Here is a 16,157-nt window from a genome sequence, read left to right as displayed (position 1 = left end):
AATAATTAAGTGACTTGGGCAATGCATCTTTTCACTGAATAAAATAAGGATTCGAAATGCGATATTCCTGCTTCTGAATCTTTTCTCTTCCCTTGTGGCACCCTCTTCTCTCTGCTGCCCCATGGCCCGCCCCTCTGCCCCTTGTTAATGTGACTTGACTTTTTGATTCGGAGCAGAATTAATTAAACCAGAAATTTTGTAATTTCCAATCATCAGCATTTAAGACTTTAATTTCTTCTACCGAACATTATTCCAGTTCTTGTTGAGAAAAGAAGCCAGATAAAAGGTTCAGATTCTTTAAAAATAAATTTCATTTAGTAAGTGAAAATGAAGCCCTGAGAGAATGAGGCCTTAAAAGGACGAATATTAGCCCCAAGGCCAATGTATTTTCAGACTTTAAGATCGAGTATGATTAAAATCGCCAAGGATTTAAACCTTGCTCTAAAACTCTGCCAAAAACTGCCCTTTTAATACGGTACTTTCAAGTTTCAATGGAAGATAAATTAAAATGGTGGCTTGTCCTTAAAATTCTACCAAGGAAACGTTGGTTGCCACAGAATCAGGCATGCGAGTTATCCCTTTGATGACGGCTCACCCCACGGCGCGAATTTCGCGTCTCCCCATAATGAGGCCCGAAGGCTGAGCCAAGTTCTGGAGGAATCAATTCGACCCAGACAAGTGGGCAGAGCAGCCCAGCTCAAAATGCGAGCAGAAGACAGGCAGGTGCACGTGCGGGGTGGACAAAGGGAAGTGATGACCTTCAGAAAACAAATCCTAGGGCTGGGTTCCTTCACTGTGTTCCTTCACTGCTACCGGCAAGTGACAGTAGCATCCCCGCCCACATTTTATGTATTAAGTAAACCAGGAGCTTAAGAAATAATGTTATCTCCGTATATCTGACACTGTAGGAGGTAGAACCGCATGAAAATGTCCTCTGTGTGTGTCAGCAAACTTCGAACACTGGCCGTTTCATCTGATGCAATCTGAAATGGTCTTCACAGCTTATGATCTTGATGACAACCCTGCGAAGAGGAATTTATTAGGCCCATTTTGCAGATGAGATGATTGGCTCAGAGAGCTTGTCCCCAAGCCATGCCACAAAGTACAAATCAGCCGGGATATGCCCACATCCCGCCTCTGTGGCCACCTCCCTCCGCCAGCCTTTATCCGGGTGATCACCTGCCTGTCCCACACACCAGGACCGCCCACTCACCAGGGCACAAGCCAGGCATGTTTAAGCTCAACAAATTCATAGAGTCTTGGAATTAGTACTTTCTTTTTTAAGATATGTTTGTGTCTTAACAGCCTGAGCAAGAGCAAGACCCTGTCTCTATAAAAAATAGAAAAATTAGCCAGGCGTGGTGGTGCACACCTGTAGTCCCAGCTACTCAGGAGGCTGAGGCAGGAGGATTGCTTGAGCCCAGGAGTTTGAGGTTGCTGTGAGCTAGGCTGATGCCACGGCACTCACTCTAGCCTGGGTGTCAAGACTAGGCCCTGTCTCAAAAAAAAAAAAAAAAAAAGAACAAGAACCCTTGGGACAATGGGGTCCAAACAGTTCTCTCCAAATTATATACCTGCCACTATTCTAGTATATGTTTTTGGTAACAACAACAACAATGACAATCTTGATAAATGTAAGGCAGTGGGTTGAGGTTAAGGAAGCTGACTTGGGAGCTAGGCTATTGGGGTTCAAATCACAGTGCATCCCCTTATTAGCGTCCCTGAGCCAAGTTGTCATTTTGGGCAAGTTATGTAAACTGATGGCTTTCATTTTCCCGCCTCTGTAATGTAGTGGTAATAATAGTATCTACTTTCTAGATTACTTGGAGGATTGAATGAGTAGATATAAAGAATGCATAGACCAGGCCTGGCACTCAGTACATTGCAGCTATTGTTATCATATGAGCTAATTATCAAAAGGACGTGGCTTAGGGCCAGATAGGATCATTTTAGAGTCATGAGGTAAGACAGACAGAAACTAAGATCAAATAGAATAATCAAGCCTCTAGTGAAATCTTGCTATTGGGACATCAAAAAATGACTGTGAGATATTTTCAGAATTATCAGTTAACACGTATAGACAACCTTTCAAAGAATGCAAGCAACTTAACATTCCAAATAGCATGTTTGTGAGTCTGACAGTTTGGACATTTGAGTCCCTCCCCTAATATCACCACTAATTAAAAAAAATAAAATGGAGGGAAGAGGTAATCAATAACTAGCAGTGGGAGAACCCCAGACTGCAGGATTCTGATTGCTGGACCGGCCACTTCCTCTGTGATACCTGATAGCTCCTGAGACAGAAGCAGCCTCAGGTGATGGTGACTGGTATTCTGGATTGTTCCCTGAGTGCCTTTGGGGCAAAGCCTAAGACTTCTTAGCCTTATCCTTTGATGGACCGGGCTAGTTGTTACAGGAATACTATTCCTGCAGGGTGGACTTAGTTTCCAAGAAACAAAGAGATCGTGATACCAGCATCAGGTACAATGGTCTTCAGATTCCATGTTGATGACAAGAATTGCTGCCTTTGGATCCGACCTGGTACTCTTTGGAAAGAGGGGCATTTCCCCAGGAGTCCAGGTGATTGAGACGTGGAGAAAAATGCATCCTCTTCCTCATCAGAAAACTATTCCTCTGGGGACCCATCTTTTGGACTTACTGCAAATAGGTTGACTCGGGTTAGAATTCTAAACTTGTAGTGTCAATATTAGACTTTTATCTTCAATGCTGACATTTATCTATTCTATTTAATATATTTTTATATGCTACCCAATCCATTATGGCAAGAATTTTCATCTTCAAAATGTTTACAGAGCAGATAACACCGTGTCTGTCTCAATTATGATTGCATCTCCAATGTCTGTTGGATGTATCTAGGAGATGCCAAATAAATATTTTGTTCAATGAATGAATTCCCACTAAATCATAAGAGCCAACTATCAATGGCTACATTGCAAAGTTTCAGGTGCAAAGTTTTGCCCCTGTTAATAGATTATGTTGCAATGGTGAGTTCCCGCTCACTTTTGAGATTAGAGTTCATGGCCCCCGACTCAGCTAGCTCTGCCACAGTGAAGTGTTACAGCAACTCAGACCTTTGATGTTGCTTTCCATTTTAGTTATTTCCAGTGGACAAGCCCTCTAAGAAAGTATAGATAGTTTTGGTATAAATTAATTTATAGGCTTTTTCACAGTTAGAAAAGAAGGAATAAGAACCCTAATTTCTAGGCTGCTCTAAAATTTCTTTTACTTAATTATTTTTATCATGTGCTAACATAAGATCAGTTATAACTCCTGCTTACAGCTCTTACACAAGTATGAAGCCAAACCAAACAGCATATAGGAATCACTAGCAAATGTATAAACCATAACATTTAAATTAACAATATTAACTTAGAGTAAAAGATGATGTTATTTTTCTAGAACTACTTTTTAAGCCTATGTATATTCTTTTTTTCACTAGGTTACCACAATCCAAGCCACTTTATTTTGGATGAAATGATTAAATATCTATCTGAAAACTCAAACACTGAGGTAGGACAATAGCCTTCCATTAAAAGGCAGGCTGGCCAGGCGGTCCAGCACTTCCGTTGAGATCAGCATCTAAATCAGGAGTCAGCAAAGCTTTTCCGCAAAGGACAGAAACCGACAGTAACTTTAAGTGCTGAGAGCCGTACAGTCTCTCACAACTACTCAACTCTGCCATCATTGTATTGTGAAATTGGCCATAGACAATACTTAAGTGAACGGGCTTGGCTGCGTTCAGTAAAACTTAACAAAAACAGGCGGGTGGTGGGATTTAGCCATAGGATGGTGTTTGCCCACTCTCCAACTAAATGAAAAGACACAGGGTTAAAAAAATCTTGGGGAATCTTTGCAGACCCCATTTAAAAAACAATCTATACCTCCAAATTTCTGGGAGATTTTGTATAGGGGCAGGTGTAAATGTGTGTATTTTAAATTAGGTATTCAAAAATTATGTAAGTAAAACATTGTTATTTTGACAAGTTAAACAACTTAGAGATACATAAAGAAATGTTATTAATCATTCCTTCACTCCCTTCATTCTCACCATCCTCAGATAAACAATATTAATAGCTTAATTCACAATTAACACCACTTTTCTTGATGGGTGGACATATCTATAAAAATATATAGGAAATATATAGATTGTTCCTCTACTCTACTCCTTTGGTGGATCTCTTGTATTTTCAGCATTTCTTTTTAAGCTAGACAGTGTATCATGTATCCATCCAGGTCAATAGACATAGATTATTTTTCCTTTGATTTTTATGAAATAACACTATAATGAATAACCTTGGTCTAGATTCAATCATCGTTAACATTTCTCTATGTTTGTGCTATGTTCCCTCCCCCATTTGTCAGGTTAAACCATGTAAAATCGCCAATATTCAGCTGTTTTTGACACACAAATGACAATTTGATACAGTGCAGTCTAATATTTATTTTCTGAATCACTTGAGGTAGAGTGAATTGGACATTAGGAAGCTTCGCCCATAAATAGTACAGCATGTGTTGCCTAAAAAATAAGGACCATTCCCACAGACCATTATTATTCCTGAGAAAATCAACAATTCCTTTGTATCTTATATCCAGTTTATATTCAAATTTCCCCCATTGTGCCTAAAAATCTCTTAATAGCTACTTTATTTAAGAATCAGAATCCAGGTCCAGGCATGGTGGCTCACACCTGCAATCCCAACACTTGGGAGGCCAAGGTGGGAGGATCACCAGGAGTTAGACACCAGAGACCCTGTCTCTACAAAACATAAAAAACAAAACAAAAATTACCTGGGCATGGCGGCATGCACCTGTAGTCCCAGCTACTTGGGAAGCTGAGGCAGGAGGATTCACTTGAGTCCAGGAAGGTCAGGCCAGCTCAGGGATCCCCAGCTCTGGCCGCTCATTGAAAACGCTCAGGGGTTGGTAAAAGGAACCAGTGCCTGGGCACACGCCCAGAGATTGTGACATGCTGGTCTGGGGTGCCGTCTGGGCCTCTAGATGTTTGGAAGTCCCACTAGGAGATTCTCATGTGAGAATCTCCTAGTGGCAACCTGGGGTCCAAAAGGAAGCCAGGCATACAGGTCACAGCTGCCAGGGCCCGAGAAAGTCACAGGATCCTGGGCCAACATTTCTCCCAACAAGAAACAAGTTTGGAATTTACCAGACGAATACGACAGAGAGAGAAAGAGGCAAAGCATTCAAGGAAGCTTTTTTAAAAGTCATTACAGGCCGGGCGCGGTGGCTCCTTCCTGTAATCCTAGCACTCTGGGAGGCCGAGGTGGGCGGATTGCTCGAGGTCAGGAGTTCAAAACCAGCCTGAGCAAGAGCGAGACCCCATCTCCACTATAAATAGAAAGAAATTAATTGGCCAACTAATATATAGAGAAAAAATTAGCCGGGCATGGTGGCACATGCCTGTAGTCCCAGCTACTTGGGAGGCTGAGGCAGGAGGATCGCTTGAGCCCAGGAGTTTGAGGTTGCTGTGAGCTAGGCTGACGCCACGGCACTCAATCTAGACTGGGCAACAAAGCGAGTCTCTGTCTCCCCCCCCAAAAAAAAGTCATTATATCGAGTGAGATGTGCACCATCTGGGGGATGGTCATGATGGAGACTCAGACTTTTGGGGGGAGGGGGGGGGAATGGGCATTTATTGAAACCTTAAAATCTGTACCCCCATAATATGCCAAAATAAAAAAAAAAAAGAAACAAACAAAAAAAAAGTCATTATATCGAAGCACCATGAATTTAATGAGGCAATTGAGGACACGAGAGGACTCCTGGGACAGTAAAAAGATAGATAGAGTCAGTGGATGGTGCAGACATCCCTAAATGGCTGCAGAATTGTTGGGGTTGGGCTATCACCGAAGGAAGCTGGAAGAACAGGCGAGAAAGCTCAGACAATTGGATGCCAGGGTGCCGTCAAAATGGCCAGTCCTACGGTACCACCGACCATGGGAGTAGGTGACTGAGGTTGAGTGCAGAGCAAGAGGGAAAGGGGTCACAGGCCAGAGAGACCCGTGTGCTGATGAATCCCCAACGTGGCTGTGAATTCACCAAGAATGATGACTGCAGTGGTGGTGGCCGCGTCAACCTGGGGTCCAGAAGGAAGCCAGGCATGCAGGTCACAGCTGCCAGGGCCCGAGAGTCACAGGATCCTGGCTAAGTGCTTTTCTATCTGGTGCTGCCTGCTTTTTCCTCTAACAGAGAGACAACGCCTTCTGTAGTAGATTTGAGAGAGGACGAGAAGGAAAGCAGGGAGACCTAACCTAAAATATTATCTTCAGGTATTGAGATAGAGTAAATACTTACAGTTATTTTTCAAAAGTGTTTGAATCTGCATTTTCCATTGGTAAAATGAAAGAAAGGCCAATGAATTGTTAACAGGCCCCGGGCATAAACCTTAAGCAAGTTCAGTTTTTTCTTCTCACCTCCTTGGCACATTTATTGGGTGGACAGATGTGGGGCGCCATGTTTGGTTTTCCATCAGCCTTGAGTGGGCCAGTTTGACGGGTTCCACTCTTACTCTGCTTCTGCTGCTGAGGCACAGCTATGCGGGCATCGATCACTTGTTTTTTTTACTCTGCCAATTCCTCACCTCAGGACATCCCCACCTCCCTTCCGTCTTGCCCTGCCTGTTTCCTTCTCCCAATTTGCTGTGCAGCAATGATTTCCCTTCGCACTGCTCCTGCCAATTGCAGAGCCAGATGGCTTCGGATCTGAAACCCCTCGCCCAGCCCCCCTTGAGAACAGCTGCCATTGTCATTGCTGTGAACACATCGTGGCTTTGAACCCGTGGCTGGGACCCCGACTTGATGCTCGGCGCAGAGCACGGAGCAATGAACACACACTCTTCTTTGCTGCTGTTGGGTGAAAGCCCTTAGAAAAGGCTCTTTAGCATTTTTTCAATCATCTCTGTATCGAAATCTCATTGTGGAGTTTAATTCCTTTACCACCTGACTCAGCTTCCTAGCCATGGCGTTCCCTTTGCGCCATAAACTCAATTAGAAACCTGAGTGTCCCATCCCGGAAGCAGATGTGGGAACACAACTGCGTGTGTGTGCGTGCAGCGTGAGCCTGTCTCTGGAAACCCAGCACGTCCTCTTATCCACGTCTACATATTTCTATTTAAACATGATCACTCACCACCAACAACAAAAATACAATTTAGTGGCTGTTGGGACAATCTTCCCCTTCACTCACCCTCCGAGGAAAGAAAGGAATAGAATTCCTGTTACTCATTTTTGCTGCTGAGTTAGCCTGTGCTCAGCCCAACACTAAAATCCTGTTACTGCGACACTACCTAAAAGGATAAGATTTTGGAGTCCTCTGTGATGGCAGGTCAGTTGTGGGCCTAAGAAAACCCAAACGCAAAGAATCCTGAATCCAATTCCGTGTAGACCAATATGCATTTCAAAGGCATGGCCATGTCGTCAGTGGGTTAGGGTTTTTGTGTTGTTTTCTTTTTCTTTCTTTTTTGGGGCGTGGGGGAGGGAGAGGGAGTCCCTTTCATGTTAATCTAATTGTGCATAACCCGGGCACATTTCGCCGTGTAGGGAAACTCTCCTCAGCGTCCCTTCCCTGCCACACACTCTGGCCTTCTTTCATTCCTCCCCGTCTGATGTCGCGGTGTCCCCCGGCGCACGTTTGGGAAGATTCCCAGGATGATGATGTATTCTGCTTTCCTGCTGAGGAATGTCCTAGCCCCTCACTTGGCAGCGAATGAAAGTGGGTATTAATTTCTCAGCGTGCTGGTAGGGACACGAGAGAGGGGACCGAAGAACGACAGCCACCTAAATCCCCATGTAGCGCACAGCACGCGGCCGGCTCAAAAGAGGGAGCGAAAAGAAAACGAAAAGAAAGGAAAGATTCTCCTGAGTTGACTTCTCTGAATTTTGCATCGTTAGGTTTGGGAGAGAGACGCGAGAGGCCTGGGCCCTGAACAGGGTTAAATTATGCAGCTGCGGGGCTGCCAGGCCCTCCAGAATAGGATGCTTCGTTTAGATTTTCCACAATGCTATTGAAGTGCTTATTTTCCTCCTGAAGAGACACAAACAGATGCAAACTTCTGTAAACACTTTAGAAATGAATTCAGTGAGTTTGGCCTCTCAGCAGTGCTCAATAGCTGACAGAAAAATGTCTAATTAGTGCAAGTGGAAATAATAGGGCCACTTGGATTCCTTCCATCCTCCTCCAAGTCTACTTTTCCAAGGAACTCAAAGGCCCTTTTGTCTGGCAGGTCACCCTCTCTCAGGCTTTTGTGCTCCAATCTATTAAGAGTAGAAGGGGGGAAAATAGATTAGGCAATGCTCTCCACTCCAATCTATGGTGTGTTCGTGCGGGATGCAGAATAGGGTGTTCTCGGCATCAGTTTACAGGTGCTTGGGAGCGATTCTTCCATGGGCACTGGCCAAGAGCAGCTCGCACGTGCGCGCTGAGAAGGCCCCTTCCAACCTGCTTCCTTCCCCAAGTGCCATGGAGCCTGTTCAGTGCCCTTTTCTTCCTCCTTCCAACACCATCAATCCTCAGGGTTGGTGAAGAGAAGAAAGGGATTGTAAGAAATTACAGGTCTGGCCATTTTCTGAGATAAGCCTTATCGATGTTATACGTGTGACCCATTCCTTCTGTTTTATTCGACTGAGAACTCCACTGAAACTGATTTTGGGAGCCTGTTGTTGACATTTTGTCCTATGAGTGGGAAGGAGTGACTGACTTCTTTTTTTCTGTTTTCTTCTTAGCGGTCCGAGTCGTTTATTAAAGCACTCACCATTTGCCAAGCTCTGTGCTGAGCATTCGACCCCCACTTCCTCTAATCCCAAAGCAGCATTGCAAATAGATATTATCCACATTTTACACACGAGGTCACTGAGACTAGAGAGGTGAAATAACTTTTCATGGCAAATAAATGGTGTGGCTAGGAAACGAACCCCAATACCTGTGGTTTCGTCTGAGACATTATATTTTTTAATCTCTAAAAGTTTGATTTAGATCATTTTTTATATCTTCCATGTCTCTACTTCACATACCTAATATTTACTCTACCTTCTTGACCATAAAAAATACAGTTTATAACTGTCATTTTGAGTCACTTTCTATTGATTTCTTTTTATGTGCAATATGGGTTTCTTTTATGCCTAGAAATTTTTAATGGGTGCTAGATATTATAAATCTCACCTTATTGGATGGCAAATACTTGGTGGGACATATTCTTGAATATTATTCTGGGACACAGTCAAATCAAGAAATAATTCGATCTTTTTGAAGCTTACTTCTAAACTTTCAAAGTTGGACAAGAACAGATTACTCTAAGGCTAATTTTTTTTATCTCTATGGAAGCAATACCCTCTGAATGCTCTATCCCATGCCCTATGAATGACAGGATTTTCTACTCTGGTTAATGAAAACATGAGATCTTTCCTCTGTTCTTTCAGGTGGTTCTTTCCCAGCTTTGGGTGGTTTCTTTCCATACAATAAGGTGATCAGTATTCTATCGCATTACCAGACTTTAAACTGTACTATAGTTTACTGTAACTATAACTATAGCAACCAAAACAGGATGCTATTGGTACAAAAAGAGAAACATGGACCAATGGAAAAGAACAGAGAACCCAGATATAAAACCATCTACCTATAACCAACTGATCTTTGACAAAGCAGACACAACATATGCTGGGGAAAAGAAGCCCTATCCAATAAATGGTGCTGGGAAAACTGGATAGCTAGGTGCAGAAGAATGAAACAGGATTCCTATCTCTCACCACTTACAAAAATTAACTCAAGGTAGTAAAAAGACTTAAATGTAAGACATGAAACCATAAGAATTCTAGAAGAAAATATAGGGAAAACTCTTTTAGACATCAGCCTAGGCAAAAAATGTATGACTAAGACCCCAAAGGCAATTATAACAACAATAAAAATCAATAAATGGGACTTGATTAAATTAAAAAGCTTCTGCACAGCAAAGGAAATAATCAACAGAGCAAATAGACAACCTACAGAATGGGAGAAAATATTCACAAACTATACATCCAATAAAGGGTTAATATCTAGAATTTACAAAGAACTCAAACAAATCAGCAAGAAAAAAATGAAACAACCTTACTAAAAAGGGGGCAAAAGACATGAACAGAAGCTTTTCAAAAGAAGATAGACAAGTGGCCAACAAACATATGAAAAAATGCTCAACATCACTAATCATCAGGGAAATGCAAATTAAAACCACAATGAGATATTACTTTACCCCTGTCAGAATGGCTATTATTAAAAAGTCCAAGAACAATAGATGTTGTCATGGATACAGAGAGAAAGGAATACTTATACACTGTTGGTGGGACTGCAAATTAGTACAAACTCTATGGAAAACAGTATGAAGATTCCTCAAAGATCTAAAAGTAGACCTACCATTCAATCCAGCAATCCCACTACAGGGTATCTATCCAAAGGAAAAGAAGGTTTTTTAAATTCAAAAGACACCTGCACTAAATTGTTTATTGAAGGACAATTCACAATTGCAAAGATGTGAAATTAACTTATGTACCCATCAATTCATGAGTGGAGTACTACTCAGCCATAAAAAGGATGAATTAATGCCTTTGCAAAAATCTGGATGGAACTGGAGACCATTCTCCTAAGTGAAGTATCTCAAGAATGGAAAAACAAACACCGCATGTACTCACTATTAAATTGAAACTAATCAATGGGCACACATGGGCACAGAGAGAAGTAAAAGTTATTGGAAATCAAGAAAGTGGGAAGGGAGAGGGGGTGAGGGGCAAAAACCTACCTAACAGGTTCAATGAACACTATTTGGGTAATGGCCACACTAATAGCCCTGACTTAAGCATTATGAAAGCTATCCATGTAACAAAAACATTTGTACCCTCTTAATAATTTGAAATAAAAGAAAAGATGATCAGTATTCTGCTGAAGACTCAAAGAAGACCCACTGCAGATGGCTGAACTTGCTTGTGCAGCTCTTTTCTTCTGGTTCTCTGCCCTGTGGACTCTGCTGACCACGGCCTCCCTAGACTCCAAGGAACTCTGTCTCCTCTACTCAGAGACCAACTCATGGCAGGTTCCACTGGACCTACAAAGTGCCCTTGCAGCTCAGTGTGAGAAGCGCCCAACCGCAGTAATCCCTAGCTAAACACCAACTCATCTTTTTCTCTCTTCATACCAACTTTTACTAGAGAATTTCAAAGCACTGAAATTAAAGGTCATCTCCTGAAAAAGTTTTCTTTCCTTTCTCTTGTTTTTAAATACATAACAAGAACATGCTTTTCATCTGGAATTTGTTTTTATTTGCCCTTGCATTTTTTTTTCGTAGAATTTTCTCATCATAATAAAGGCTATGAGGTCCCTTAAGCCACTGTTTGGATTCGACACTGCATCCAGCTCTAGCTTTAAAGACCTACCTTTCTGTGTCCAGATGAGACACTCCTCCAGATCAGACCACAGTGGGAAAGCAGAAGATGAAGTGACCCGTAAGAGACTTGTGGTCCTCAAGTGTCAGCAAAGATGTGGAGGAAATGGAACCCTGTGCACCACTGGTAAGATTGTAAAATGGTGCAAACTCTATGGAAAACAGTATGGGGGTTCCCTCCAAAATTAAAAATAGAACTCTCATATGATCACACAATCCCACTTCTGGGTATACCTCCAAAAAGAATTGAAAGCAGAGTCTTGAATAGATATCTGCACACCTATGTTCATGGCAGTACTATTCACAACATGCAAGAGGTTGAAGCAACCCAAATGTCCACTGATGGGTGAATGGATAAAAAAAAGGTGGTATATACATATACAATGGAAAATTATTCAGTCTGGAAAAGGAAGGAAATCCTGTCACATGCTACAATATGGATGAACTTTGAAGACATCATGCTAAATGAAGTAAGCCAGTCATAAAAAGACCAAGGCTATATGATTCTGTGAATATGAGGTATCTAAAGTAGTCAAATACATAGAGACAGAAAGTAGTGTTAGGGCTCAGAAAATGATACCCCCAAACATGGCACCTTAGTGACCGGAGGCCTTTGAACTACAAGAGATTGGAAGAGCTCAGAAGCAAGTTCTTTCTGACCGTCTCCTGCCCCTCCTTCTCCCCCAAAGCAAGTCATAGAAACCAGAATTCCTCTTCCCCAAGGCAGGTCATAGAAACTAGGACCCCCTCACCCAAAGCCAGCCATAAAACCTAAAAATATAATATGATTCTAACCTTCCCCTGCCTGGCTGTGTAGGAGTTGGCTGTAAGGAACTTCTCTGACCTAACTTGTCAGGACTCCCTTCCGGAAGGCTCCTACCCTACACCTGGGAGGAAGGAATGTGGCACAGAGAGGCCAGAAAGAATCTGGACAGACAGCCTTGCGGGCCCTGCCCTGAGTCTGTTACCATCGGATCACAGCCTTTTTGTCTGATCACATTTCTACATGCTGTCTGCTTGTCATCGAATCTAAGCGTAAATACGACGATTTTCCCTGGGTCTCTGGCTGTTTATTTCTGAAGTTTCCCATGTCATGTCAAACTTTGATTAAATATATTGGTTATGCTTTTCTCTTGTTAACCTGTCTTTTATTAGTGCCAGCCATGACCCTTACGATGGGTGGGAAAAGGTATCACACCTCCCAGCCCTACAGTGGAATGGTGGCTGCCAGGTTGGGGGGGGGGGAGTGGGGAAAGGGAACTTGTTGTATCAGTGTGGAGTTTCATATTTGCAAGATGAATGAGTTCCAGTGATCATGAATATACTTTAACATGAATATACTTTAAACCAGCAGTCCCCTAACCTTTTTGGCACCAGGGACCAGTTTCATGGAAGATAATTTTTCCATAGGGGGTAGAAGGGGTGGGAGGGGATGGTGAGTGACAGGGAGCGGCTGTAAATACAGAGGAAGTTCCCCCTCCACGCCCCACCCCCACCGCTCACCTCCTACTATGTGGCCCAGTTCCTAACAGGCCTCTGAACCAGTCCTCGTCCACGGCCCCAGGGCTTGGGGCCCACGGCTTTAAACTACTAAAATGTGCACTTAAAAATGATCAAGATAGTGAACTTTATATGACTTGGTTTTTTTTTTTCAGACAGAGTCTCATTTTATTGCCCAGGCTAGAGTGCCGTGGCGTCAGCCTAGCTCACAGCAACCTCAAACTCCTGGGCTCAAGCGATCCTCCTGCCTCAGCCTCCCAGCTAGCTGGGACTACAGGCATGTGCGACCATGCCCGGCTAATTTTTTGTATATATTTTTAGTTGTCCAGCTAATATCCTTCTATTTTAAGTAGAGACGGGGTCTCGCTCTTGCGCAGGCTGGTCTGGACTCCTGACCTTGAGCAATCCTCCGGCCTCGGCCTCCCAGAGTGCTAGGATTACAGGCGTGAGCCACCGCGCCCGGCCTGTGACATGTTTTTACCACAACGTGAGAGGGAGAGAGAGACTTGAATGCCTGCCTGGCTCTGACCCTTTTGCTTTTGTATGTTTGGAGTCACTTAACCTTTCAGCTTCAGTTTCCTTTTCTTATTTATGTTTTAGCAGTACTATGAAGTTTAAACGAGATCATGTGTGAACAGTTCTCACAATCTAGACGGTGCTAGGAAGGTGGAATCATTATTACCATTATTATCAGTGAGGATAATCACTGAGCACCGCCCGGAAACTGCAGGCCGGCGAGAAAGAAGGCAAAGCTAGGGACAGACACCGAGTGTGACACAAAAGGAGGACACTCACTGGCTCGCCCACAGACAACCCTCCAAGGTCCATAGCCATGAGCAGGGTGACTCGGATAAGGTTGTTATTTCTAAGTAAAAAAATAAGAGAGGCCAGCGGCGGCAGACACTGCAGGCTCTGCAGATAGCAGCTGAAGCTGCAAAACAAAGGATGATGTTCTTATGTCCCTAGCGTAGGGAGGACTCTTGCTGAGAGACTGGCCTTATTAGACAGAGCTGGCCATATGCAAAACTGTCAATTTACTTTCTCATCTTTGAGTTTACATGAAATGTCAAATGAATGAACTGTTCTTATTTTGAAACGTGTTGCTTTCAGATTGATGCTTAACTTGACAAACCTCTGTAGAAGTTGTGAGCATTTGGATTTTAGTTAGGCTTTTTTTTTTGGTTGGAAGGAACAGAAGAAGCTCATTCACGTGAACTCATCAAAGACGGGGTATGTTATTATGAAAATACACGTGGTACAACAAAGGAGACATGTAACTTCTAGAACAGCACTCATGAAAAGGTGGCTTTGGATTCAAAGCCATCATTCTTGGATTTTCCCTCTTGTTGCCCATAAATATGGCTAATCTATAGTCCACTTTCCACTTCTTTCTACCCTGCAACAACGGACAAATTCTTTATGTATTTCTTAGTTCAAGTTGATAAGTCCATTTTTTTTAAAGCCAGACTACAGGGTCATGGGGTGAGGTATCAAGTGGCTACTCTTGGTCAGGTGGCCTTGATCTGGTGGTGGGGAGGGGAGAAGGATGTCAAGGCTGAGGAGCAAACACGTGGCCACTCCAAAGACAGCAGCTGTGGGCAGAGCAGTTTCCCTTACAAAGGGCTATGGTGTGGCTTAGAAAGTCAGTGGTTAATGACAGGGTCTTTGGGAGGATCCAATAGATAATATCTTTCTTCCTCTCCTGGATTCTGAGCATATTGAGAAATAAAACAAAAGAGGCAGACAAGAGATAAAATATTACCTTTAATTCTGCTAAAGGCTGAACTGGAAGCTATGGCTTTGTCTTAGAGCATAGGGGATCTCCTAGCTGAACCCCGGGATTACATAGATTTCCCACAGGGTATACTGAGCCAAGCAGAACACCCCCACATAGGGTGGCTTACTAGATAAGACTTAGCAGACAGAGAAGGAGAGAAGGGTCCCTGTTTCCTTTACCCAGCTCATTTCCAAGGGCAAAAAGGGCGGTGTGAAGCCATACGTGCCCAGTTGATTCCTCTGAAGTTTGCTGACCAGCCACTCCACCTTCTGCAGAGCTGAGTGGCAAAGGGACAGAGAGGCTGAGATCGCTACAGTCACTGGGCTCCCTTCACACGGAAGGAAACATCAGGAGAAGAGATGTCCCCCCAACAGTTGGCATCTCTGTCACAATAAAAACAATGCTTGGCTTAGAACAAAAGACAAATACAGTGAAATTTTTTCATACTTAATAAACACGCCGATAGTTTAAAAGTACTAACAAGCTAAGAAAGCATCAGTTTGAAAAGAGAAAGGTTATTGTGCTGGTTGTTGATGGCGTTACCTGATTGATAAATGCCTATAAATATAAATACTCTGTTCTGTATACAGTGCTGTAGATCATCAAACCAAAAAAAAAAGGAAAAAATATAAACAAATTTCATATGAGTAAATACCATAGATAGAATCCTGCAATGGGCCAGATGTAAAATTTTATGGTAATTTTACTCAGCCATAAGCAAGTGTCTAAAAGAGCTGTTGCAGGCATATTCTGAAAAGCAGAGACTCCTCTACTTAGATGAATGTATTTGTTCTTCCTTTCAGTTTGTTCAGTTAAACCATGCTAAGACCAGCAACTGCAACAATGTTGATTGCATAGAAGGTATTTATGAACACAACTATGAGTATCAGATAATTGATACCCAAATCCTCCAGCTTTCCTGGTACAGAGGTGTAGAGAGCATGTGAGCGTGGGGGATCCGGACCTGTACGTCTTGTGTTCCGATCCTCGCTCTTAGTCACACAGGTCGTATGACCTTGGCATGTTCCTTAACTTCTGCATCTGGGGTTTCCCGTCTGCACAGTAGGAATCATAACAGAACCTGGCTCTTAACATCTTCGTGAGGACTGAGAGAATCGGGGCATAGAAAGCACTGAGCAGTGCGCCCGGCACCTGGTTTTCCCCAGGAAGTGTTCCCACCTGAGAGGACGTGAAGAAAGCAGAGCTCAGCGCGGCCACATTGCAGGAGGAAAGTGGGCAATGCTCGCCGTGCTTTCCAGGCTTCCTGCGTGAACAAACAGGCCCAGCCAACACTCAGCTTGCTTGAGACGAAGATAATAGCACTGGGTGACGAAGTCATTTGTGCTACTAGCTGCATAACCACTAAATCAAAGGTCTTGGGTACGACACCCTAACAAGCAGATGATGTCTGTCCGCAAAAACTTGCCTCCTTTATCTCTG

General features: G+C 43.2%; 1 protein-coding gene across 6 annotated transcripts in view; it reads left to right on the top strand.

The window, feature by feature from the left end:
* Positions 1-16,157, top strand: part of ALPK1 (alpha kinase 1) — a 107,798-nt gene that overhangs the window by 60,116 nt on the left and 31,525 nt on the right. The gene's annotated exons all lie outside the window — the stretch shown is intronic.

This window comes from Microcebus murinus, chromosome 27, assembly GCF_040939455.1.
Source record: "Microcebus murinus isolate Inina chromosome 27, M.murinus_Inina_mat1.0, whole genome shotgun sequence".
In the NCBI taxonomy this organism is placed as follows: Eukaryota; Metazoa; Chordata; class Mammalia; order Primates; family Cheirogaleidae; genus Microcebus; species Microcebus murinus.
This window is presented reverse-complemented; position numbering and strand designations above follow the sequence as displayed.